Source organism: Podarcis pityusensis, assembly GCF_964106645.2.
Source record: "Podarcis pityusensis genome assembly, chromosome: 4".
NCBI lineage: Eukaryota > Metazoa > Chordata > Lepidosauria > Squamata > Lacertidae > Podarcis > Podarcis pityusensis.
In genome coordinates, this window is record NC_138027.1 from 6,644,868 (window position 1) to 6,672,199 (window position 27,332).

General features: G+C 45.2%; 2 long non-coding RNA genes across 2 annotated transcripts; both read right to left on the bottom strand.

Moving 5' to 3' along the window:
* Window positions 1-9: 9 nt before the first annotated feature.
* Window positions 10-27,332, bottom strand: LOC308475441. Its single transcript, XR_013985198.1, has 4 exons — window positions 24,188-27,332; window positions 16,782-16,886; window positions 5,430-5,550; window positions 10-2,184 (listed from the first exon to the last, which is right to left on the bottom strand). It is a non-coding gene; the product is annotated as an uncharacterized lncRNA (long non-coding RNA).
* On the bottom strand, window positions 13,893-16,758 carry LOC308475407. The gene is made up of 3 exons (XR_013985155.1): window positions 15,586-16,758; window positions 14,637-15,296; window positions 13,893-14,189 (listed from the first exon to the last, which is right to left on the bottom strand). It is a non-coding gene; the product is annotated as an uncharacterized lncRNA (long non-coding RNA).

The window sequence follows — 27,332 nt, forward strand, 5'->3', positions numbered from 1 at the left end:
AGACTTCTCTTTCTTTCTTTCTTTCTTTCTTTCTTTCTTTCTTTCTTTCTTTTTTTGGATTCTTCGCTCGTTAAATGCCAGCAACTATTCAGATGTTTCCATCCTCTCCTCCCTCGTGAGAAGAAACCTGGGAGATGAAGGAAATAGTCTAACTGGTCTATCTGAACCTTTTGGGGAAGCATCTCAGTCGCGGGCTCTGATGATGATAATAATTATGATGACAATTGCCAAAGCGTCTGGAAACACCTTAACTTAGAGCAGTGGTTCCTAATTTTTTTTGCCGGGGGGGGGGGAAACTGCCCCCTACTAGCTTCCATAAACTCATTCCCAACGCGTTCTAGAAAAAGCATCGTACAGAACCGCTGTTTGCATGACCCACGAAGGAATATAATAACACAACTAAATTAAAAGCAGTAGAAGAAGAAGAAGAGTTTGGATTTGATATCCCGCTTTATCACTACCCGAAGGAGTCTCAAAGTGGCTAACATTCTCCTTTCCCTTTCTCCCCCACAACAAACACTCTGTGAGGTGAGTGGGGCTGAGAGACTTCAGAGAAGTGTGACTAGCCCAAGGTCACCCAGCAGCTGCATGTGGAGGAGCGGAGACGCGAACCCAGTTCACCAGATTACGAGTCCACCGCTCTTAACCACTACACCACACTGGCTCCATTTAACTGTGCATGTATTCAAAATCCAACAAAAACTATTAAATTTAATAACTGTATTTTTCCATGCATAGCATGTCCCCGTGTATAAGATGCCCCCTCTTTTTTGGGGGGGTGCCCACATTTCCTGAGCTTTTTTTTCGGGGGTGGGGGTTGCCTGGACTTGTTAAACATTGGGGGGGGGGTTGAAAATCACTCATCCGCAGGACCGCCCCAGCCAAACGCACGCACGTCGACGAAGCCACCAATCGTCTGCCAAAAGCAAGCGCCAATTGCCACCCAATTGCCGCAGCAGCCAATAGCCAGCGCACCCACCAATCGCCCGCAAAACGCCGCTGACAATTGTCTGCTCGCGGCAGCCACCAATCGCCCATCCCACCTCTCCACCATCCATGTATAAGACAAACCCCAATTTTTGTGCATAATTTTAAAATAAAATAACCTCATCTTACACATGGGAAAATACGGTAATTCAACAAAACCAATGGACTTTATTCACTGATATTTGTTTACACCTTCGCTGCCGCCCCCACTGCCACCCCCTTGCCTCTTAAAGGTAAAGGGACCCCTGACCATTAGGTAAAGTCATGGCCGACTCTGGGGTTGCGGCTCTCATCTCGCTTTACTGGCCGAGGGAGCCGGCGTACAGCTTCCGGGTCATGTGGCCAGCAGGACTAAGCCACTTCTGGCGAACCAGAGCAGTGCACGGAAACAATGTTTACCTTCCCACTGGAGGTACCTATTTATCTACTTGCACTTCGTGCTTTCGAACTGCTAGGTGGGCAGGAGCTGGGACTGAACAACGGGAGCTCACCCCGTCGTGGGGATTTGAACCGCCGACCTTCTGATCAGCAAGTCCTTGGCTCTATGGTTTAACCCACAGTGCCCCCTGCATCCCTTGCCTCTTAGCAGCCACTAAAAATCCCCTGTCCCCTAGGGAGCGATACCACCCACTTTCAGAACCACTGAGCTAGATGCTCTTTGAGGTCGCTTCCATGTCTACGATTATACGAAGGAGGGACTGCATCTGCTCCAGCCTCCCTTATCTCTCACATCTTTGCAGTTTCTTAATTGGCACAAGCACAAGGGTAGCACGTGGGGCCAATTCAGACAGGCCCTGAGGACCACCCCGCAGCGAATCGAAGTTGTGCAACAGCTCGGCTCCTTTGATGGTGAACCTGTCACTTTGAAAAGATCTGCATCGACCTTGAACCCGGGATGGTTTTGGCATCCACTCTGGGTTCCTTGTTCCTCAGGCAGTACTCCTCGCTATAATGATCATGGGTTCAGGATCCGCAGCGTGTGACTGGCACACTCCCTTCCCCAGATTCCAGCCCCCACCCTGCCCCACCTAGACGAGGCTGGGCAAGAGGCCAGCAAAAAGAGGTTAGATTCGCCGGCAATGCTCCCATTGTCAAATGCCCTGGCCTGAGACGGTCACCTGGTCCTAGGGCGAATCTGCAGATTTCAGTATCTCTTGGTTTCTCGCTCTTCCAGTCTTAAATCCAGTTCTCTCCATTCTGTGTTTTGGAGGGGAAGAGAAGAGCCGTCGTGAAAACCCACCAGCACTTTAGCGAAAATTTGTTCCAATGTTTGCATGTTCACATGCAATATTGCAAAAAAAATTGCAAACCGATTTCCCCAAACACAATGCATTTCTGCATGATATTTCCCCTTGTACATTCATTTTTACGTATCCTTTACCCCACTGTGTGCATTTCTGTACACACTGCTTGGCTGGCGAACTGCATTGCAAAATTCAGAGGAGTGCAATTTTTCGGAGGACGGCTGTGTTTTGGTTCACCTATTGTTTCAGAAAATGTGAACTATGTAGGCCTGCCTTATTCCCTCAGGCCTTTTTAAAATTCTAATTACATTGTAAACCACCTAAAGAACTTTGTTTAGTAGTCAGGATATAAATACTGTAGATCAAATAATGTGTTTTTCCTCCAATGTTTTCCCCCCATTGGTTTTTATAATGTTTTCTTTATGTTTATCCATTTCATGCTGTGTGGTTTTACTTTATGCTGGCTTATGACTTTTCATGCATTTTGTAAAACATCAACAACACTGAGTTATGTTTATGTATTTTGTTGTGTTTTTTTTTTTTTTGTAAAAGCCCCCAAGAGACTCTGCCTGATGGGCAGCCTTGAAATTTAATAAATCAATAAACTCAGGATAATGTTGGCTTATAATGAGCCAGACCAATAGCTCTAGGTCTAGCTCAGAGCTTTAAGAGCACCAGACCATAGCTATCATGACTAGTAGCCACTGTCTACAATAATTGGCAGTGGCTCTCAGTCTTTCAGGTGAGGGTATTTGCAAAGTAAGCGCTTTGCCACTAAGCCTTGTGTATGATGGTGTTGAACACTAGATAGAACACTAAAGGAAAAAGAAATTTGAAGGGAACAGGGTACTAGGTCAGGCACCAATTCTGCGCCATGCCATTCGGAACAGTGTTGCAAGTTTGATTATCAGATTAATCAGCACTCCTTTCACACTCCTTCATTTGCAATCAGTGCTTATCCCTATAACCCCCGGCTGAAATCCTGCAACTTTTTACGCCAGAAATGTTCCGGTTTATTTTTGCCCCGCTTTCGTTGCGCTAGAGCCCTCCAAAGAGGGGAAGCAACGCAGAACAAAACTCAAGCAGAATAAACCCACTGCTACTATTGTGTCAAGAACATGTTGCGAAATGCACCCCTAATAAAACACCAGTCTGGAGGGGCCCTGGAGAGAAGGTTGGATCCAGACTTGTGGCTTAGGGCCCTTGTAGCTACGGGACCGCCTCTCCTGGTCTGCCCCACAGAGGACCTTCAGGTCCATGAATAACCATAGTGATGGCTCCGGCCTGGTGGAATGCCCTGTCTCATGAGACCAGGGCCCTGCAGGATTTAACCTCCTTCCGTCAGGCCTGTAAGACAGAGCTATTCCACCTGGCCTTTAATTTGAATTCAGCCTGATCTTTTATTTCCCTTCTCTTCCCTCCCCCTCCCCTTTTATGAAGATCACCCACTCTGAGACCCCACAGCTAATTCTCCCCTGGCCCAAGTAGGACTAATTCAGCCAGCTAGCTCTGCTTTGCTTATTAGATGGATTTCCCCTAAATTGATTTCTGAACTTTGAATTTTATTGTTATTCATGTTTTTATACTGTTATTTTATGCCGCTTTTACAATTAAGTGTTTTAAATATGATGTTAGCCGCCCCGAGCCCGGTTTTTGAACCGGGAAGGGCGTGGTATACTTAAATTATTATTATTATTAGTAGTAGTAGTAGGGACGCGGGTAGCGCTGTGGGTAAAACCTCAGCGCCTAGGACATGCCGATCGTCAGGTCGGCGGTTCGAATCCCCGCGGCGGGGTGAGCTCCCGTTGCTCGGTCCCAGCGCCTGCCAACCTAGCAGTTCGAAAGCACCCCCGGGTGCAAGTAGATAAATAGGGACCGCTTACTAGCGGGAAGGTAAACGGCGTTCCGTGTGCTGCGCTGGTGCTGGCTCACCAGTGCAGCTTCGTCACGCTGGCCACGTGACCCGGAAGTGTCTCCGGACAGCGCTGGCCCCCGGCCTCTTAAGTGAGATGGGCGCACAACCCTAGAGTCGGACACGACTGGCCCGTACGGACAGGGGTAACTTTATCTTTACCTTTTTATTATTATTAACCATGCCTACACAGAAGCAAATCCCACTGATTTCGGTGGGGCTTCCTCCTAGGTAAGTGGAATGACGATTGGAATGTGAGGGAGCTATGAAACTTTCAAGTTTTTAATGTTTAGTGTTTTATTATGTTTTTGCATATGCCGGAAGCCACCCAGAGTGGCTGGGGCAACCCAGTCAGATGGGTGGGGTACAATTATTATTATTATTAAGGCTCTTAAAGTTTTAGGATCCACCAGAAGACACTAGAGAGAAGAGAACTGTGGTTGGCATCCATTTTGAGGGGTATAAAACGCAGCAGTTTGCCAGGTGAGATAAAAGTGAGTAAGAGGCGTCATGATAGAAGTCCGTAAAATTAGGCCTGGCATGGAGAATGTGAATAGAGAATTGTTATTTTTTTATCCCTCTCTCATAACACTGGAATTTATGGACATCCGATGAAGATGAAGGTTGGAAGATTCAGGGCAGGGAAAAGAAAGGACTTCTTCACACAGTGCATTGTTAAACTGTGGAACTCCCTGCCACAGCAGGCAATGATGACCACTAGCCTGCGTGGCTTTAAAAAGAGAGGGTTGGAGAAATTTATGGAGGATGAAAGGGCTATTGATGACTATTGGCCACGATGGCTATGCGCTGCTTTCACGGCTGGAGGAAGAAATGTATCTGAATATCAGTTGCTAAAAACCATGGGAGAGGAGAGTGGTCTTGTGTTCGAATCCTGATTGCGGGTTTCCCGTAATGGGCATCTGGTCAGCCCAGAACAGGATGCTGGACAAGATGGGCGATTATTAGGTTATCTGGGTTTTTTTACAAAATTTATTGTTTTTTTAAAAAGTTACCACACACAGTGTTGCCTTCCAAGACAAATACTGGTAATTTTATTGTTTTATTCCCTGTGTAAACCACTTTGAGGTTTTGGGGGTGTTTTTTTACAATCAAGTGGTATATAAATTTCATTAAACAAATAAAAAAATGAAATAAAAATACATGTAGAGATGTTAAGTCATCTTAAGCTCATATTATATAGGAAGAGCGATTCTGCCTCCCTGCCTAAGACGATATTATCAAGCAAGTTAGGTGAGTTTCATGCGCTGGTTAGTTTAAAAAATTACCATGAATCAGAAGTGACTCGTTCCTCATCACAGGAAGAATTCCTTTGCTGGGGAAGTGACGCCCCCCTTCCTTGTGGGGTGAAGCTCCCTTTAAACAACGGGTCATCTTTGCTAAGTATTTCTAAGATATTTAGGTCCCAGGTAGAGAAAAGTGCATGTTAGAATCTCATAAAGCAAATCAAGCCTTTTGTTATTTTATATTGATGTGCACAGCGTACAGCTTCAGGTTTCTTTTCACTTGCAAAGAGTAGAGGGGTGAGCTTGACAAAACACAAACCCACGGGGAAGTCCCATCTGTGGAACCTATCCCATTTCAAAACAACAACAACAATTTATTACTTATACCTGGGGTCAGCAAACTTTTTCAGCCGGGGTCCAGTCCACTGTCCCTCAGACCTTGTGCGGGGCTGGACTATATTCGGGGGGGGGGGGGAATGAACAAATTCCTATGTCCCACAAATAACCCAGAGATGCATTTTAAAGAAAAGGACACATTCTACTCATGTAAAAACATGCTGATTCCCGGACCGTCCACAGGCTGGATTTAGAAGGTGATTGGGCCAGATCCAGCCCCCGGGCCTTAGTTTGCCTACCCATGACTTACTGTATTTTTCACTTTATAAGACACACTTTTCCCCTCCTAAAAAGTAAGGGGAAATGTGTGTGTGTCTTATGGAGTGAATGCAGGCTGCACAGATTTCGCTGAAGCCAGGAGAGCAAGAGGGATCGGTGCACACCAATCCCTCTTGCTCTCCTGGCTTCAGGGCTAGCCGCCCGAGGCCTCCTGAGCGCAGCGGAAGTGTTCCTCCTGCTGCGCTCCGGAGGCTTCGCGTTGCTTTCGCTGAAGCCAGGAGAGCAAGAGGGATCAATCCCTCTTGCTCTCCTGGTTTCGCTTCGCTGGAGAGCCGCTGCGCAGCTTCCCCTCTCTGCGCAGCACCCCTTCAGCAAAGCAGCAGGAGAAACGGAGCCCCTTCCATTTCTCCTCCCGCTTTGCTGGAGAGGCGCTGAGGAGAGAGGAAGAGAACATTTTTTTTCTTGTTCTCCTCCTCTAAAACTAGGTGCGTCTTATGGTCGGGTGCGTCTTATAGAGCGAAAAATGCGGTATACCCCACCCATCTGTCCTGGCCTCCCCAGCCACTCTGGGCGGCTCCCATTCGAATATTAAAAACACAATACAGCATTAAACATTAAAAACTTCCCTAAACAGGGCTGCCTTTTGATGTCTTTTAAAAGTAAGATAGTTGTTTATTTCCTTGACATCTGGTGGGAGGGTGTTCCACAGGGTGGGCGCCACCACTGAGAAGGCCCTCTGCCTGGTTTCCTGTAACCTTGCTTCTCGCAGGGAGGGAACTGCCAGAAGGCCCTCAGAGCTGGACCTCAGTGTCTGGGCTGAACGATGGGGGTGGAGACGCTCCTTCAGATATACTAGGACTTTGAGGCGATTTAGGGCTTTAAAGGTCAGCACCAACACTTTGAATTGTGCTCGGAAACGTACTGGGAGTCAATGTAGGTCTTTCAGGACCGGTGTTATGTGGTCTCGGCGGCCGCTCCCAGTCACCAGTCTAGCTGCCCCATTCTGGATTAATTGCAGTTTCTGGGTCACCTTCAAAGGTAGCCCCACGTAGAGCACATTGCAGTAGTCCAAGCAGGAGATAACCAGAGCATGCACCACTCTGGTGGCGAGGCAGTCTGCGGGCAGGGAGGGTCTCATCCTGTGTACAGATGGAGCTGGTAAACAGATGCCCTGGACACAGAATTGACCTGCGCCTCCATTGACATACCAGCCATGAGACAGCATAGCCAGTCTGATGGGCGCTAAATACCACCTGAACACCATCCTGTTCGACAGCTGAATGGACTGCTTTGAAAGGTAATGGACTCTCCTTTAGGTGAGGTTTCTAAGCGTCGGTCATGGATGCTTTAGCTGTGATTCCTGCATTGCAGGAGGTTGGTCTGGATGACCTTTGGGGTCCCTTCCAAGCCTACAATGCTGTATTTATTTTTATTTTTATTTTCAATTTCAATTTTTTTACTTTGTTCGCAACATAGTCCACAACAGCTCATACATACAAACAAACCCACCTCCATTGACAATTGAATTATCAAAATTAAACTCCTATCCCCTTACACAAAGAAAACATAACAGAGTTGGCTAAATTGACATACAAATTGCGGGACAAGGACAACTGTGACTTTATGGAAGAATGGGAGCTTTTTACAAGTTATTTAAAAATACAACAAAATGAATTGGGCTCCTTCGCAGGTTTTGAATAAACTTACAGAAATTTATTGGTTGATAACATGGTAGATTGATAATGTAAGGATATGTATAATTTTATAACATGCAGAGAATAATATGTGCTGAGAAATCAGAGAGAGGAGCTGAGGGAAGTATTGAGGGGGAGGGTTTGAAGGGGGGAATAATGAATATAATATGTTTTGATAATTTGTTATGTTGAAATTGTTAATAAAAACTTTTTTTAAAAAAAGAAAAGAAAACATAACATAAAAATAAAAGACTTCCTTTATTCTGTAAATGGCCTCCTTATTTCCTTCTTGTGTACTGTTTCTTTTATATGTGATTATTACAATTTTTCCTAATTATGACTTTAAAAACTGCAAAGTCTCCTATAGAAATGAATCGAAACAAGTCCAGGTGTATATTTTGGGGCACGGTTTGGTAAAGTATTCTCTGCAGGTTGCAGGTTGGCGCTGTTAGCAGAAGGCAAACTGAGTTCGGTGGGCAGTGCCCCTGTTTGCTTTAATGCAGGGACGTCCAACTCCCAAGAGACTGTGATCTATAAAAAACTGGCTGTGATCTACCCATTGGGGTTTTTTTCAGCTTTTTTAAGGGACCAAGTCTAAATTGTCAACCTTTTCTTAGGGGTGCAGGTCAAAGTTTTTGACCTTTTTTTAGGGAGGGACAGCTGATACTTCTGTCGCTTTTCTGGTGGGGCTGCGACATAAATTGATAAACAATAAGTCATCTCGCTAGTGGAAACTCCAACTTCCGTTCTTGAAATTGTGTGCGATAAAGGACAGAGGGAGGGGGCGAGGTCGAATGCTCCTCCCCCCCCCACAGACGAAAAAGAGCCAGCAATCGACCGTGATCGACTTCTAACAACCAGGGCTCGACCTGCCAATCGCGGTCAACCTGTTGGACATCCCTGCTTTCATGGATCAGCCTCCAATGGGTTGAGCATTAGGAAGAACACATGGGTGCTAAGAGCATTTGGACCATGCAATCAATAACCCAAAGACTCTGTCTTGCTGGCGTTATTCTCAGCTATCTGCACTGAGCAGGAGGTTGGACTCTCGATAGCCTTCGGGATGAACTGAACTCCATAATGCTAAGACTCAACCAAGTTTCACAGACACCTCTTCAATCTTTTCCTGCTTCCCCTTTCTTCTGTTGCTTCCCGAATGAAAGTTTTCTTGCACGCCACCCCAATCTCTGAGCGGTGAGAGATCGCAGGGGTTCTAGCGTTTGCCCAAGTTCAGTTTCCTTGGAATGAAGGTCAGCAGAGACCATGCCAGGGGTAGGCAACCTAAGGCCCGTGGGCCAAATGCGGCCCAATCACCTTCTCAATCCGGCCCACAGATGGGTCCGGGAATCGGCGTGTTTTTACATGAGTAGAATGTGTCCTTTTATTTAAAATGCATCTCTGGGTTATTTGCGGGGCATAGGAATTTGCTCATTTCCCCCCCCCCCAAAAAAATAGTATGGCCCACCACATGGTCTGAGGGACGGTGGACCGGCCCACGGCTGAAAAAGGTTACTGACCCCTGGACTATGGCATCTTTATGATATCTGGTGTTATTTACACATATATACAGCCTGAGTGTGTTAGTATTTCACACCTCCAAAGCTGCAGATGAGATTGGTGTAAATCACATGCCTGTCTGGGAAGAGTGTGGGAGTGTAAGACAGTCTTATCTCTTCCGCTGTATGTACTATTGTGCAGTGGTACCTCTGATTAAGAACTTAATTCGTTCTAGAGGTCCGTTCTTAACCTGAAATTGTTCTTAAGTTGAGGTACCACTTTAGCTAATGGGGCCTCCCACTGCCGCCGCCGCACGATTTCTGTTCTCATCCTTTGGCAAAGTTCTTAACCTGAGGTACTATTTCTGGGTTAGTGGAGTTTGTAACCTGAAGCGTATGTAACCTGAAGCGTATGTAACCTGAGGTACCACTGTGCTGTACTTTTGCTTTTACTTGTTCCTGTTCTTCTCTTGGAGCTGGAGAGAGAGGGTGCCATGATTCCTTTGTCTATACATAGTGTGTAAATAAATACATAGATTAACTCTACGATGTCTCACGCTTCTTGCTGTGTTATGCTAGAAGATTAGTGTGCATATATCATTTGATATGGCACACAGGTGGCACTGTGGATTAAACCACAGAGCCTAGGGCTTGCCGATCAGAAGGTCGGCGGTTCGAATCCCCATGATGAAGTAAGCTCCCGTTGCTCCGTCCCAGCTTCTGCCAGCCCAGCAGTTCAAAACCACGCCAGTCCAAGTAGATAAATAGGTACCGCTCCGGCGGGAAGGTAAACGGCGTTTCCGTTCGCTGCTCTGGTTTGCCAAGAGCGGCTTAGTCATGCTGGCCACATGACCCGGAAGCTGTACGCCGGCTCCCTCGGCCAATAAAGCGAGATGAGTGCCGCAACCCCAGAGTCGGCCACGACTGGACCTAACGGTCAGGGGTCCCTTTACCTTTTTATCATTTGATATATGTCGCTGAAGCGCACTGGAGAAGAAGGGAAATGCCTTTTCCAGAGCTGCGCATACCAGAGGACACTTGGAGTTCGGGGGCTGCAGGGGCACCCCAGAGCGTTTCCCAACAATTTACACATACAGTGGTACCTCTGGATGAGAACGGGATCCGTTCCGGAACCCCGTTCGCATCCTGAAGCAAATGCAACCTGCGTCTGCGCATGCGTGGGTCACGATTCACCACTTTCACGCATGCGTGTGTTGTCATTTTGAGCGTCTGTGCATGTGCGAGTGGTGAAACCCGGAAGTAACGCGTTCCGTTACTTCTGGGTCGCCGCGGAGCACAACCCGATAATGCTCAACCTGAAGCTACTTCAACCCGAGATATGACTGTACAGTGGTACCTCGGGTCCATACGCTTCAGGTTACAGACTCCGCTAACCCAGAAATATTACCTCAGGTTAAGAACTTTGCTTCAGGATGAGAACAGAAATCATGCTGCGGCGGCACGGCAGCAGCAGGAGGCCCCATTAGCTAAAGTGGGGCTTCAGGTTAAGAACAGTTTCAGGTTAAGTACGGACCTCCGGAACGAATTACAGTAAGTTCTTAACCCGAGGTACCACTGTATATACAACCTGAGCATAGGATGGAGGGTCTCACAGCATTGACAGCCCAACAGACCTTGCTTCTCCATTGCTCACAGCTTTGGTTCCAGCACAGAGCAAACGGGTCTCTGTGTCTCCAGCTTCCAGCTCAGCTCACGGACAACTCTCTGGGCTCTCCTTCTTCTACCTAGCAGCAAAGTGAGGGCGTGGAGGAAAAGCTAAGATGGCCCCGTCACTTAGTTGTACCTCTTGCAAAGGAGCTCATTCCTTTTTTTATATATCAATTTTATTTTTAAAGGTTTTACATACATTATTATTTGCATTAGTCCACAAACAATCTCAGTATTTTATGGGGGTTCTTCCAACCCCTGAACTTCTCCACACCCCTCTCCCCAGTTTCAAATAATTATCTCTTCTCTTTTCTGCATCTAAATACCTTAATCCGAACTATTCAATTTCCCTTTTAATATCCTTTGTCAAATTACAAGTGCTAGTCCAATCCTGCTAACGTTTTGAGATATTTGCAGTGTTCCTTCATATGTTCTATAAAGTTAGGCTGTTCTTTTTTAAATTTATTGTCCTCTTGGTGTCTAATCTTCCCAGTCAATTTTGCCATTTCGGCAAAATCCATCAGTTTCAATACTGTATCCATTCTTCTTTCAATGGGGTTCTTTCTTCCTTCCATCCCTGGGCATACAACATTATTGCCACTGTCATCGCATATATAAATAGTTCCCTTTTCGGCAAAGGAGCTCATTCTTTTGGGATGATGATGAAGACACTTAAATGGCCAGCTAAGGCCATTGTCTTGCTTGCCTGTCCGGTTCTGCAACCATCTCAGGGCAACATCCAGACTGACCCACCTAAGTTCCTAACAGTATGAGTTATGAACAGTCTCACACATACACACAAAAATATTTTAAAGGTTCAACATTGGGTGGTTTTAATGGTGGTATATAAATTTAATAAATAACAACAACAACTGTGACTGTGCGGCGGGGATCATTGTTTTATTATTATTGTGTCATGCATTTTGTGGTTTTTATGTTGTAAACTCTCCTGTGATCTTTGGGGGAAGGGTGGGATATAAATTTAATAAATAGTAATAGAAAGAAAGAAAGAAAGAAAGAAAGAAAGAAAGAAAGAAAGAAAGAAAGAAAGAAAGAAAGATTCATTACATATCTTTAGGGACCAGGGGGAAATATTTCTGTATAACCAGGCCTTTGGCTGATTAACATTATATCACCTTTTAAATGTGTTTTTGTTTTATTATGTATTTCCCCCATTTTGTAGTTTCATGTTGTGAACTGCTGTGTGGTGTTCAGATGAAGGGCGGTATACAAATTTAATATATTATTATTATTATTATTATTATTATTAGTCATTGACCCTATGAAGGCAGCTGGAACTACGCAAAAGATTTTAATAGAATGAAGACTCAGACTGGACTACCCTACAATTAAACTCTTTCAGAGGACTGTCCTTTCTTAAGTAGGACACCCAGCCACCCTATGATTATAAGCATTCAGAGTTGCTAAGAATATAAATGTTAAAGGGGAACTAATACTTGCTATCCTGATCTCCATTGATCTGCATGTGTATGTGATTATTCCTCGTCAATTAACACTCCAGTTGGAACTATTGTATTTCTGGGCAACAGAGACATCTGCTGGGAACTGTGGTGGAATGCATGCTGGTTACACATGGATTTTCATTCACACCTTTGGTACATTTCTTTAAATTAAAATATCAGATATAAGAACATAGGAACATAGGATGAGTCGGCCCATCTAGCCAACCTGTAGAAAACTAGCAAGCAGGAACCAGGAACTGGTTTCACCAGTTTATTATTATTATTATTATTATTATTATTATTAAAAAGATGAAAAGGGAAACCATTTTCACGAGATCAATTTAACTCTACTTTGTTTCACCACGTGGAAAACAGACACAGCTGTAAACTTTAAACTGGACCTTTTACTTGAGATCTAATTTTTGGATACAACAGAAGCAAACGAGAAAAGTGAAAGGGAGATTAAATTGATTACTCAGGAGTAGACCATTGAGCATTCTGTTTTTGGGTGCACAAACCATTCAGTGACTGATTTTACCTCAGTACTGTTGCAGGAATTTATGAATACGTGGGAGGGGCGGTTGCCCCTCCAGCAGATATCATGCACATGCAGCCCACTACCAAAACCAGCACAATCACTTTTGTGACTTTTGTGATTTGTCCCCACAAAGCACTTCATCACTGTTTCTACCTATCTATTCAAAGGGCCTCTGCTGCACGATATACCAAATGTAAGAATCCACTGATCATAGAATCATAGAATCATAGAGTTGGAAGAGACCACAAGGGCCAAAGAGTCCAACCCCCTGCCAAGCAGGAAACACCATCAGAGCACTCCTGACATATGGTTGTCAAGCCTCTGCTTAAAGACCTCCAAAGAAGGAGACTCCACCACACTCCTTGGCAGCAAATGCCACTGTCGAACAGCTCTTACTGTCAGGAAGTTCTTCCTAATGTTTAGGTGGAATCTTCTTTCTTGTAGTTTGGATCCATTGCTCCGTGTCCGCTTCTCTGGAGCAGCAGAAAACAACCTTTCTCCCTCCTCTATGTGACATCCTTTTATATATTTGAACATGGCTATCATATCACCCCTTAACCTCCTCTTCTCCAGGCTAAACATGCTGATAAATGTATCTATGTACTGGCTCACTGGGAAAACTTCAGGAATGCATATAGACATGTGAGCTCAGCTACTCAGCAGCCCCTCTGCCTGAGTGATAATCCCTGGCATCCTGATACCTGAGTGCCAGACAGGTAGCCATTCCAGAAATAATAAACCCAGATGAAGACAAAAGGGTGTGATTAACTAGGCTGGGAAACAGGGAAATGTAAATATCTTTTTTGTTACATTTGATGGGTGTTTGGTGGAGGGCAAGGAGAACCATGGGGCAGGGTCCAGGATGCTCAGATTACTGCCACCCTTAATCTCAGGGCTGTCCTTTGAGCCCCATGTAGAGCAAAAGATTCGGTCCCGTCTAACTTTGCAATTCCATGATTCTGTAATCTAAAGGCATTGCTTTCATGGGGAAATCATTCTCTGTGCACTCAAACACAGTTCAAACACATTCAAAGGTTTTAATAAAAAATAATCTTTATTAAATATTTTTCCAGATGAAATACATTGTTTCCGAGAGATTTGCATGGGGAAATCTTTTCAATTCCGCAATAATAAGGGGCAGTGGGGTGAGGGAGGCCAGGGCCACATCCACACCATTTAATGTGCTATGAAGCCGCTTTAAACACTCATGGCTTCTTCCCCCAAAGAATCTGGGAGCTATAGTTTGAAAAGGGTGCAGAGAGTTGTTAGGAGACCCCCTGTTCCCCTCCAAGAGCTACAATTCCCACAGTTACCTGGCAAAAAGGGAACTCTACCCCTACCCCCTACCCCTACCCCTGACGCTAACCCTAACTCTAACCCTAACACTAACCCTTAACCTTTAACCAGAGCTAAAATTCCCAGAGTTCCCTGACAAGAAGGGAACCCTACCCCTACCCCTACCCCTACCCCTGACACTAACTCTAACGCTAGCGCTAACCCTTAACCCTTAACTAGAGCTACAATTCCCAGAGTTCCCTGGCAAAAAGGGAACTCTACCCCTACCCCTAACCAGAGCTACAATTCCCAGAGTTCCCTGACAAGAAGGGAACCCTACCCTTACCCCTAACCAGAGCTACAATTCCCAGTGTTCCCTGAAAAGAAGGGAACCCTACCCCTACCCCTACCCCTGACACTAACTCTAACGCTAGCGCTAACCCTTAACCCTTAACTAGAGCTACAATTCCCAGAGTTCCCTGGCAAAAAGGGAACTCTACCCCTACCCCTACCCCTGATGCTAACCCTAACCCTAACCCTTTCCCTTTAACTAGAGCTACAATTCCCAGAGTTCCCTGGCAAGAAGGGAACCCCAACCCTACTCCCTAACCAGAGCTACAATTCCCAGAGTTCCCTGAAAAGAAGGGAACCCTACCCCTACCCCTGACGCTAACTCTAACGCTAACCCTTAACCCTTAACTAGAGCTACATTTCCCAAAGTTCCCTGACAAGAAGGGAACCCTAACCCTACCCCAACTCAACCCTACCCCTACCCTACTCCTACTCCTACTCCTAAGCCTAAGCCTAACCCTCCTAACAACTCTCTGTCCCCTTAACCACCTACAGTTCCCAGAATCCCTGAGGGGAAGCCATTCCTGTTCAAAGCGTCTTCATAGCACTTCCAATGGACGGACGGTGCGCCTAATGTGGCCTAATGTTTCCTCCCTCATTTTCTTCTCTCTCCCCACTGCCCCATCACTTGCAATGCAGATGTCCGCCTGCAGTCTTCCTTCAAAGCTCCTTTTCTCAGGTACGGCCACAGCCTTGTCCATTGCTCACTGCCAGTATTTCGCATTCATTTCTCTGATGTAAATAGGGATGTCCTGCGGTTCTCTTCATGACTTTGGACTTGGGGAAAACCTCACCGGCTCCGGACATCCCTGTAAGGCAAAGGCAAACAGGTGAGTGGGACGGCCCCCATCCAACAGCGTCCCCCCAGATTCCTCCTCTGTATGGCTGCCTGTTAACAAACAAGGCTTCCAAACCAGTTTGCATCCATCTCAGCCAGCGTAGCCTTGCGGCCTCCACTAGCCTGAATGCAAACTCTTCCAACAACCACCCACCAACTGCAGCCTCGCCAGGTCCATTGCCAGACATCAACCAGCTTCAGAGCTGAATATCAGTCGCCTTCAAGTAGCGATCCCACCAGCAAGTAAACTTTGTACTTGCCTTCTCCTTGCTCCACAGCATCCCAGCACCGGGCGATTGCCTCCTTCCGCTTGCCAGCTTGCTGCCACGGGGCAGGAGACCACCAGGGCTGAGTGCCACCGAGCTGCCCATTTCTCTCTGGGGAGGGCAACTGCCGAGGCTTGCACCTTGGCCCACATTTATACCCGCTCAGCTGCCAAATGCTTTTGTGGCATCACAGTCAACCCACAGACAATGGCAGCAGCTGGGGAGGCATCACCATCACCCCCTCAGCCCTCACAATGGGGCGTGCAGCTCAGCAGCCACACACACACCCCCCCACGTTGTGCCAATATCTGTGAAGGCCACACTGGAAACCCAAGGGGGCAGGAGGGGACATTTTTCAGCCCAGGGGCTGCATTTACCTCCACACAACATTAGTCAAATGCACAAGCCTTATCTTTGCACAGGAAGCTGTGCAAGGAATGACATGCAGAGAGAAAGTTAGCATCTCAGTAAAAAAGCACTTTTTCACCAATCAATCAATCAATCAATCAATCAATCATTTATTGTATTTGACTAAAAGCCATTACAGATCCAGTTACAAAAGCATCAAACCCAAAGACCCAAACTATAGCTCCAAGATTCATTTGCTCTTCAGATATCTGGGCGCTCCTTTTTTCAGCTTGTCATAGTCTGCATTCACCGCATAGAACTGAAAGAGGGCAGCACGGTTAAGCGTTATCTCCAGCTTGGACTACTACCATGCGCTCTATGTGGGGCTACCATTGAAGGTGACTTGGATGCTACAACTTTTGCCTCAGTGGGGGAAAGGATCTCTAATCATTCAACTTTAATGGGCTTAAAAGCAATTTTGCAGAAAGAACCACAAGTCAATGGCAGAAACTCAGGGATCTCTCCTGCTTATTCAGTCAGAGTTTAGAAGATTGAACTGGAGAGGAGAATGAAGAATCATAGAAGGAACCCAAGGGTCATCTAGCCCAACCCCAAATGCTGTGATCACACACACCAGGCCTTCCAAAGCTGAAGCTTATTATTCCTCCCACCAAATGGCCATTATTATTATTATTATTATTATTAGCCCATCTTCCGTAGATTTCAGGGATGGGGCTGATGGGAGTTGGAGTCCCAACAATCTCTGCTGGACACCAGGGTTCCCATTCCTGGCCTATAGGATAACCAGCATCATAACCCTAGTTAAGTATTTCATACCATACCGTGTACTGGTCGTTGGGTCACAGCTTGTTCCAATGCTCTGGGTTGCTCTTTTTGTCCCAGCCAAGCAGAGAAACGTGACAAGAGGCAGACAGCAAGGAGTACATCTTTGTAAGAAGAAGAAAAACATACAGCATAAAGCGTAACGCTCTGTCCAACTGTTGGCACGTGGTTCTCACCAAATTTAACAATCATGGCCTCCTCAGTGCCACCAGAAGAGCACACTTCTTTTATAATGTGGGATCATAGAATCATAGAATCATAGAGTTGGAAGAGACCTCAAGGGCCATCGAGTCCAACCCCCTGCCAAGCAGGAAACACCATCAGAGTAAAAAAAAGTCCATCGTACCACAAGTATTTGTAAAAGCCCTTTAAAGCCAGTTAACGCATAGTTACCTAAATGCAAGGGCAGCTTCTCACTGCCTTGCACCAGAGACAACAGCAAGTTTGTGAGGCAGTGCTGGACAGAACTCAATGGTGGCGACCCAATCCTACACTTTCTCCATGATAGGCCCCTGCTAGACTTTGTGCTTTCTGCTCAGACAGTTCATTGGCTTTACTCTCTTCCCAAATACCCTTTTAGCTATGCTGTACCGCTCATTGCAATGCCTTGGATACAACTTGGCTGAGGAATGGCAGTGCTTATATGGTTGGTTTTCTTACTCTAAAGCTAAGAAGCTGATGCTAATGTTTTACTGTGGTTTTATAATTTGTTTTATAACTATTATTATTATTATTATTATTATTATACCTCTGGAGCATGGCAGGCCATATTTTATTCAGGTGGTGCTTTAAGATGCAACACTTAAAGAAGTGGCAAAAGGTCTGCCCCCAAGGAGCTTGGAAGGGTGCTTATCAGCCTGGTCCAGCCAGGCCACCAGTCCCTGCCACTGGGTCCCCAGACACTCTTCAGTGGCAGTGTCGCTTCTGAAAAGAAGCCAAGCTCACGGGGGCCACCAGGGGGCGCATTGGAAGATGGCCGACAATAACATCTTTCCAACCCACATGAGGTAATTAAGAGGCTGATATGGGAGCATGCAGCCTCCCTTGCCCCCCCAAGGGAATGGGGGGGGACTGCCTTGCCAGCTGTGTCCATAATTCACGCCCGGATTCGAAAGAAGGGGGTGAGGACACTTGGCACAAAGCCCTCGGGTGAGGTCGGCTCTCCCTGATGCTGTCTCTAATCGCGCACTGGTTCGCATTAGCTCGAAATATATAATTGGAAATATATAATTGGAAAGAAGCTAATGCACATACATCAAGTGAAGATCGGGAGTAAAGACTGCTGATTAATGGGATCTCTGTGAGCGGAGCGACGGGCTGGACAAATAAATCAAGTGAAGAATCATCATTAAAAGACTGGTATGTTGGAGTAAAACGGAAAGGAGGGGGAGGAAAAAACTTTTCTTATTTTGTCTTATGTGAGTACCAATAACCCTCCCCTCCAGAGAGAAGAATCATTGCTAATTACTAATCACAAGCAGGAGTTAAGAACTGTGTGGAAATGAATTACTGATCAAAGAGAGGACTGGTGGAAACATCGGGGAATGGAAAGAAAGTTTTATGACGCAGTTACAAATGGAGTTTCGTTAAGACAGGCTTGCCCATAGGAGGACGAGGGGGAGGAGGACCAGGGTCAGCGGAATGTGAATGTATGGTTATCGGAATGTGATCTGGACCTGGCAAGTCCCCCTGAGATATAGATTGGCAAGCCTGTGGAAATCAACGGACAGACTGTGGGAATGTTCTTTACGGAGGTGTGGAAATGGCGTCTGTCCTTTATGTGATATGACTCTTGGAGAGTGTAAAACCCACACAGAATGCATTTGTTTTCAACCCGCTTGTGAAGATTATCAGAGATCACAAAGAAAGGAATATATGATAACAACAAGAAGATGAGGAAAATAATAAAGAGAGTATCTGGACAGAACTTGTTAGAACTGTTTAATTAAAGCAGCAGCAGCAAGAGTGAAGTTTGGATCCCTTTCGGAGCTTGAAGTATGGGTACCCCCAACAAAAATTTTAAAAATCTGGCTGTATAATTTGGAACTAATGTGATTTGGAATTAATGTGATTTGATTGGCCTGTTAATAAAAATTATATTTTTTTAAAAAGAAGCCAAGCTCACTGTTGGTTTCTGCTTTCCTTCACTGTGCAGCGAAAGGGCTTGTCACGAGACAGGTGTTTACATTCCACAGTCTGTACTGTTGGAGTTTCTCACGGGAAAGGGAGACTGGATGTGACGTACACTGGTTTCCTGTTTTTCACTGTACTTTGCTGTTTCACTTTGTGATTCTCTCCGAGCTGTCGAGGAGAGAGGATGCATTTTCTGCTCCGGCAGAGGCAAGATGTCTTTCTGTAATATACCAGCTTTGAACTGTAAATAAAGCAATATAGAGTATGCAGCACGTACTCCTCATCCTTCCGCTGGGCACGAGACTCTGCTTTAAATCAACACGTGGTTATGGGCTCCAGAAGTCGAATCGGAGTGCCGGCAAAGGATCGGAATGCAGAGGGACAGATCGGAACGGAATCTGCTCTGCGCGTAAAAGTGATTGATGAGGTATGTGCTACTGCTCCGGGCAGCCTGCCACTTCTAGTTAATGGCTTTATGGCTGGACTTTGATCTTTCAAAGCCGTTTTGCCGGGAATAGGCAAAAGGCTCCCAGGCACAAGTTACTATGCTGGGGAAATCGAAAGTAACTTTTAAGTGCGCTTTTGGAATAAAGCAGCTGCAGCAGTGACGCAGCAAGATTTAAAGCAGCATATATGACGCTGAAGGCTAATGCCAGAGTCATGATGGCCCTTCAGGATGCTTGTGGGATTCCTAAGCTCAACAAGAAAAATTACGCGGACTGGGTTCTGTATGCAGAGGCAATTCTGCGGAAAGAGGGTTTGTTTGAGGTGATTACAGAAACCCCCCCAGTTCCAGTTACAGATGCATGGGAAGCTAAGGATTCCAAAGCAAGGGGAACTCTTACATTGATAGTATCCCCAGAAGAGCTCTGTCTATTGCGTGATAAGACCTCAGCCAGAGAAATTTGGGACGCTTTGAGAGAAGCTCACTTAAGGACAGCAGCTGGATCCACTATGTTTTACTTTAACAAGCTGCATAATATGGCTCTTGCTGAAGGTGGAGATGTGTGTTTACATCTGATGGAGATGCAAAATCTGAGACATGAGCTGCAACAGAGAGGACTCAACTTTCCAGAGGCTGTGTATTCTTTCATGATACTACAATCTTTGGGTTCAGGTTGGGAGTCTGTTGCAACCCAGATTGCTGTGCAGCCAACTGCTCAGCTGACAGTGGACTTTGTTACTGCCGTGATTTTAAATGAAGCAGATCGCCGGGGTGCTAGCTGCATGGGCAAGGGGGAGTCTTCACAGACGTCATCCCATAGTGCAGTGGAACCACCAGATGGCGCCAAAGCTTTGAAGGCAGTGAAATGCTACTCGTGTGGACGTCTAGGCCATATGAAGAGGGAATGCAGATATCCCAGGGCCAAGACAGAGCAGCGCAGCGAAAGCTCATCGCGCGGAAAAGGCCGAGGCAAAGGCAAAGGTCCGGTGTCTAGGACAACGCAGCACAAGGCTATGGTTTCACGCTTCACTCCAAAGGTTGCAGAGGTCCAGAAGACGTCTAGATCTTTCTTCGTTGTTGATTCAGCGGCGACCCACCACATGTGCAACGATAAGAGACTGTTTGTGTCTTTTACACCGCAGGAAGGTGCGATTCACCAGGCGGATGACCACACTATTCCCAGTAAAGGCTACGGAACTGTTGTTCTTCACAGTTTGGACTTATCGATACAAAATGTGCTTTACGTGCCAGACGCCAAACATAATCTGCTCAGCGTTGGACAGCTGAATGAGCGGAACATTGACGTTTCCTTCAAGAACAAGAAGTGCATCATCACAAAGAAAAATGATTATGTATTGCATGCTGAATATGTTGATCGTTTGTTTGTTTTGTATTATGATGATGTTGAAAAGGATGACACTTGTTGCATTGCAGGTTCTAACAAAAGTTTGCATGCAGAATGTATTCATGATTTTCACCGAAAATTTGGTCATTTGCATTTTGAGGCAGTATCTAAAATGCCTGCCTTGGTTGAAGGTATGACTATTAAACCCTGCAGGTACCACATGAAGTGCAAAGCATGCGCAGCAAACAAGGTGAAAATGGCTGCGAAAGGTAAGGTGTCTAGTAGGCAAGCTACAGAACCATACCAGGTTGTTCATGCTGATTTGGTTGGACCACTAGCGCCCTCTTTGGGTGGAAATAGATACTTCATGGTTCTCATTGATGCATTTTCTAGATATATTTTTGTGCACAATCTCAAGCAGAAATCAGAGGCTTTTCCTAGGTTCAAGGAATTCTGTGCTTGGTTGGAAAATGTGCATGGTAAGAAGATAAAGACTCTTTTCACTGATCGCGGGGGGAATTCACTTCTCAGCAGTTTGAAGCTTTTCTGACTGAGAAAGGAATTCAACACGATTTGTCTAGTCCTCGCTCGCCATGGCAGAATGGACTTGCGGAAAGGGCAAATCAGACATTGCTTCAAGGGTTAAAAACCTTGCTGCATGATGCCAATCTTCCAGAGAGTTATTGGGCCGAATCTCTCTCGTGTTTTGTTTACAGTTACAATCGCAGGTTATCTTCAGCGATTGGTTGTACCCCCTATGAGAAGATGTTTGGCAAGAAGCCATACATCAAACACATGAAGATTTTTGGTTCTGACATGTGGGTTCGCTCACCACAAAACTCCAAGTTAGACAAGCGTGGATTGCATGGTATCTTTCTAGGTTATCAGAAAGGGTCTTACAGAATAATGATGACTGACTCTAAGACAATTAAGCTCACGAGAAGTGTTGAGTACAATGCAAAGTGGGGGGAGAATGTGGGAATTTTCCAATGTTATCCTGATGACGGTGATGAGACTGAGGATAGTCAAAAGCAACCACAACAACCCACTGATGAAGGTTCTGAGTCTGAATCTGAAACTGAATCGGGTGATTCAGAGGATTTCAAGAGTGCGAAAGCCTCTATGCGACCCTCTGAAAGCTCTGATCAAGAATTGGAGGAACCATTGTTCACAGTAGGTCGTTTTTCTCCTAAGAAGGAAGAGGAGAGTGTTGAAGACTTAAGGCTAATTCGTAGGTCACAGAGAGCCACAAAAGGCAGACCTCCAAAGAGATTTGCTGATGAGTTTGCTACGATAGCAGTAACAGCTGTTAAAAGCTCCAAGAAGGTATTTGAACCTTCAAGTTTCCAAGAAATCCAGGGTTTGGATTCAAAGGAAGCTGAGCCATGGTTAAATGCCATGAAGGCTGAGCTTGATTCCTTAGAAAGGAACAAAACATGGGAGCTAGTTCCAGTAGTTCCAGGAATGAAACTGCTTGGAAGCAAATGGGTCTTCAAAGCGAAGACAGATCAAAATGGCAAGATAGTCAGACACAAAGCCAGATTGGTAGCCAGAGGTTTTGCACAGGTACCAGGTGAAGACTATCACGAGACCTACTCACCGACAGTGAGATATGAAAGCATTAGGCTTATGCTCAAGCTAGCTGCAGAGGAAAATCTACACATTAGTCACCATGATATTAACACAGCTTTTCTGTACGGATCTCTAGATGAATCACTTTATATGCTTCCACCTGATGGCGTACAGGTAAAACAGGGATTTGTTTGTGCTCTGAAGAAATCCCTTTATGGTCTCAAACAAAGTGCACGGTGTTGGCACACAAAACTCACTGAAGTATTGTTTTCTCTAGGTTTTCAGCAAGGAAAAGCTGATCCATGTGTATTTGTCAAAGAGGAGGGGCAAAAGAAACTGTACTGTTTGTTTTATGTTGATGATTTATTATTCTTTTGGAAAGATGTCGCAATGTACAATAACGCCCTAGCTCAACTGAAAGAGCACTTTGACATGAAAGATCTTGGTGAGGTAAACAACTACCTATCTCTGGAAATAGAGAGAGATCAAGATGGTAACATTCTAGTACACCAGTCACGGAAAATTGCTGATATGTTAAGCAAACTAAATCTGATGGATGCTAACCCTGTAGACACACCGATGACAACAGGTTATCAGGTAGATGACACTGAAGAAGCATTTTCTGACACTACACTGTACAGAAGTGTGCTAGGCAAGCTAAACTTCATTGCCAGATGTTCAAGACCAGACATTGCTGTTAGCTGTAATTTGCTAAGCAGACAAGTCAACAATCCTAGTGTCAAGGATTGGAAAGCTCTGAAACGCATAGCGCGGTATTTGAAAGGCACTATGCATTACAGACTGAGATTTAACAATCAGAAGTCTGGTGGTCTTGAGATATTTGCAGATGCAAGTTTTGGAAGTGACACTACAGACAGGAAAAGTACGTCTGGAGTTTGCTACATGTACAATCAGAGTCTGTTTGATTGGTCATGCAAGAAGCAAACAACAGTTAGCTTAAGTACTTGTGAAGCCGAACTGAATGCACTATCGTATTCACTTAAGGATTGTGAATGGTTAGTACAATTGTGCAAAGATATGAAAATTCCTGTCAAATGTCCAATCCAGGTTTACCAGGACAACAAAGCATGTTTGGCTTTGCTGAAGTCTGAAGGTTGTAAGCAAAGCACGAAGCACTTGCAATTAAAGTTGCAGCATGCTAGGGAATGTATTCAGAAGGGACTCGTAACGGTGTCCTATATGCCAGGTAATGAAATTCCTGCTGATGTATTGTCCAAGATTGTATCGAGGGATCAACACTGTACCTATGTGCAGAAGTTGGGTTTGTACTGATATTGTACGAACACGCTGCCCAGTGATGTTCACAGAAAGGGGGAGGATGTTGGTTTCTGCTTTCCTTCACTGTGCAGCGAAAGGGCTTGTCACGAGACAGGTGTTTACATTCCACAGTCTGTACTGTTGGAGTTTCTCACGGGAAAGGGAGACTGGATGTGACGTACACTGGTTTCCTGTTTTTCACTGTACTTTGCTGTTTCACTTTGTGATTCTCTCCGAGCTGTCGAGGAGAGAGGATGCATTTTCTGCTCCGGCAGAGGCAAGATGTCTTTCTGTAATATACCAGCTTTGAACTGTAAATAAAGCAATATAGAGTATGCAGCACGTACTCCTCATCCTTCCGCTGGGCACGAGACTCTGCTTTAAATCAACACTCACTACTATCCACTCAGGCCACGGATCCCTGTGGCTAATTCTGAGTTGCGTAAAGTGGTGGGCAGCTGCCACAGATGGGAGTCCAGCTTAGGCCCCATTCAAAAGCGCAGCATCACATCCATCAGTGAAGGACACCCAGGGGCCACTGGGAGGCGGGGAGCACGTGAAGTGGTTTTGCGGGGATGGCAGTTGTCAGCACCATGCCAAGGGCTGATCCTGCCCTTAGGGGTGGCACTTACCTGACAGCAGGGTTGCGAAGAGCAAGGTGCATGGTGCACAGGCCGGTCCCTCCGATTCCAATCAAGACGAACAGAGGAATCAGCTGTGATAAACAGAACGTTTTGAGATCAAAAGCCGAAGTTGAAAACTGGAATAAGTCACCTAAGACAGTGTGCGTGGGAGAGGTCAACTACGAATGACACCAGATTCAGGTGGAAGGCCATGTTGATCTGTCATAGTCATAATAAATAACAAGATGAAAAATATTTTTTAATAATTCCAGTTGCACCTTAAAGATCAACTCAATATAAGTTTTCAAGGTATGAGCTTTCATGTGTAATACACACTTCGTCAGATACTTCAGCCTTATAACTGTTGAGGACTGTTATGGCAGTTGGTTCCACAGGGAAGGGCAAGGGATTCTTAAAGGAATAGATGACCAAAATTAGCTTCTAACTGCCTTCTATACAAGATCTTAAAGTAGCTGTCTTATTTTAGAAATACACTTGAAAGAGAAGTTGCTGAATTACAACTCATTACCAAACTAAAAACTATGGAGAGACCTGATCTGAATGGAGATATTGGATTCATGTCCCATTATACATACTAAAGCTAAATTACTTGAATTATTAAAAAAGATCTTTTCATCTTTCATCTTGTTATTTATTCCGAATGACACCTGGAAGTCTGCCGTGGAGGGGTGCAGAACATTATATCCCAAGAGTATCTCTTGTTGCCCCTTTCATAGCTTCAGCAAGCTTGGCTCCAAAGCGGCCGTCAGTCGCGGCTCCCGGTCTCTTAGTGCAGCCTCCTCCAGCTAGCACTGAGATGGTTTTTGGCCTTCGTTCTCCTTCTTTTTCCCAGCATCTTTCTCCAAAAAATCAAGCCTCCAGTAAAACAACGCTTTTCCCTGTCACCTCACACACCTCGGCAAACCCCTGTTTTGAACAGACCTGAGAACCTTCTTAAATACGTAGATGCCCGGCCATTGTTTCATCTTGGCTTGCATTCAGCCAGCTTGACCAGGCTGGTTTGAATAAGCTGGCGAAGTTCTGTAGCTTGCATTTTCCCTTACTATCCCAAATATTAGCTACCGTATTTTTTGCTCTATAAGACACACTTTTTTCTTCCTAAAAAGTAAGGGGAAATGTCTGTGCTTCTTATGGAGAGAATGCATTGTCCCTGGAGCCGAATTGCCCAGGGGCGAAAATCAGATTGTTAAGTTGTGGGTGAACATATCAGACAACACAGCGATTCTTCAAACAGCTCTTGTTTATTCACAGGTCAGAACAGAACTGAACTGAAGGGTTCAGCCAGCCTGGTTATATAGAGCTCCACTACAAAGCAACTGTAACAACTTTCTGTAACTATCCAATCACTGAACGTCACTTTCAATCCCTTATTTGCATATGTGGACCTGAGTGAAAACTATCTACAGTATCCCCCTGCTGGCCCAGGGTGAGAACTTCAGTACATAACACAGATCATGCTCTCTTTTTTTGCTCTTTTTTTTGAAAGAGGGAAGGGGGTGTTGAAAGGAAGCCACTGATCGCAAACGATCGGAAGCGAGATAAGGGAGGCTAGCGATAAAGGAGGCTGCCTGGGAGGGGGGAGGTAAAGACAGCAAACTTGCAAAGGGGGGAAACAGGAAGACTAAAGCAATAAGGAGGGAAATTAGAAGAAAAGGAGGAGCAAAAAACTGCTCCAGCTAAGGAAAAGACACTAAGGCAAACAAGCGGGAAGGGGGTGTTGAAAGGAAGCAGCTGATCGGTGGGATTGGGAGGGAGATAAGGGACCCTAGCGGAGGCTGCCTGGGAGGGGGGAGGTAAAAGCTCATGGATCCTCGGGATTTTTGCATTGGGTCACCCTAAATTCACCATCAGATCACATAGCATGTCCTTGGCTACAGCCTGCACCAAAAAAATCACGCATACACTGTTGCGTGGGGCCAGAATGGCGCAAAAACGTGGTTACAAAGCACGGATCCACATGGATCCTCAGGATTTTTGCATTGGGTCACCCCAAATTCACCATCAGATCACATGTCTGTGGCCACAGCATGAACCACAAAAATCATACAGCCACGGTTTCGTTCAGAATATTTTTTTTCTGGTTTTCCTCCTCTAAAAACTTGGTGCATCTTATGGTCAGGTGCATCTTATGGAGCGAAAAATACGGTAGATTCTGACATCCATGAATTTATTTATAACTATGTGAAGGAACAGCTCTTCCCATGTACCAACTTCCCTTTGCTGTGTTTTCCTGAGGCCTTAGGCTAAATGATGCCCCCACTGTCAGAAGCACAGTAAACCGCTTTGAGGCTTGGGGTTTTTGTTTTCTTTTGTTTTTTTAAATCAAGCATTACATAAATTCTTTTAAACAAATAAATAAATAAAATCCAGGGCCTTCTCAGTTGTGGCACCAAACTGTGGGACTGCCCAGCTAGCTCTCCGCCTACCATTAGAAAAAAAATAAATCGGTATTTTTATTTATGTATCGCTCAATCGCAAAACATCCAGAATGTGTGTACAGCAGTATAAAAAAACATTCAAAGCAGTGCAGAAAAATCTGCAAAATGGCTGGGTACTGGAAAAAAATGGTTCAAGCCACTGTTGCATAGGCTTGTGGGCATAAATAAGTCTTGAAGCTGGAAATTTAATTCAGGGAAATTTAATACTATTTATATATATATAGAACAGTAGCCACAATTGAAAGTATCTGAGGCATCCGTCCAATTCAGATCAACAGTCAACAGTCCACTCCAGTTGGACTTTAAAAGACAATCTCTGGTTCTGAATTAAATTTCCAGGGAGCTCAAAGGACAAGATCCATCTCTTTGTGGCTTCTGGATGCTTCCTCGCATTTGACTTTCACGTGTAAAAAGCTTCATATATATATAACTGATACTTATAGTTGGTGTGTGACAGACTATGCATTGCAAACAGGAAAAGTGATCCAAATAGGGAGCTGACCTGAGAAACAATGTTTTATATACAGGGTGAGTCCTTTCGAAGAGGCCCCGTGGATACTCTTTTAAAAGACTCACCCTGTATATATATAAAATCAGAAACTAGGATAGCTTCTGTAAATCAGGGACGTCCCAGGCAAAAAGAGAGACTTGGAAGGTCTGAGATGGGTCTGAGTTTGAGACTTTATATCACACAC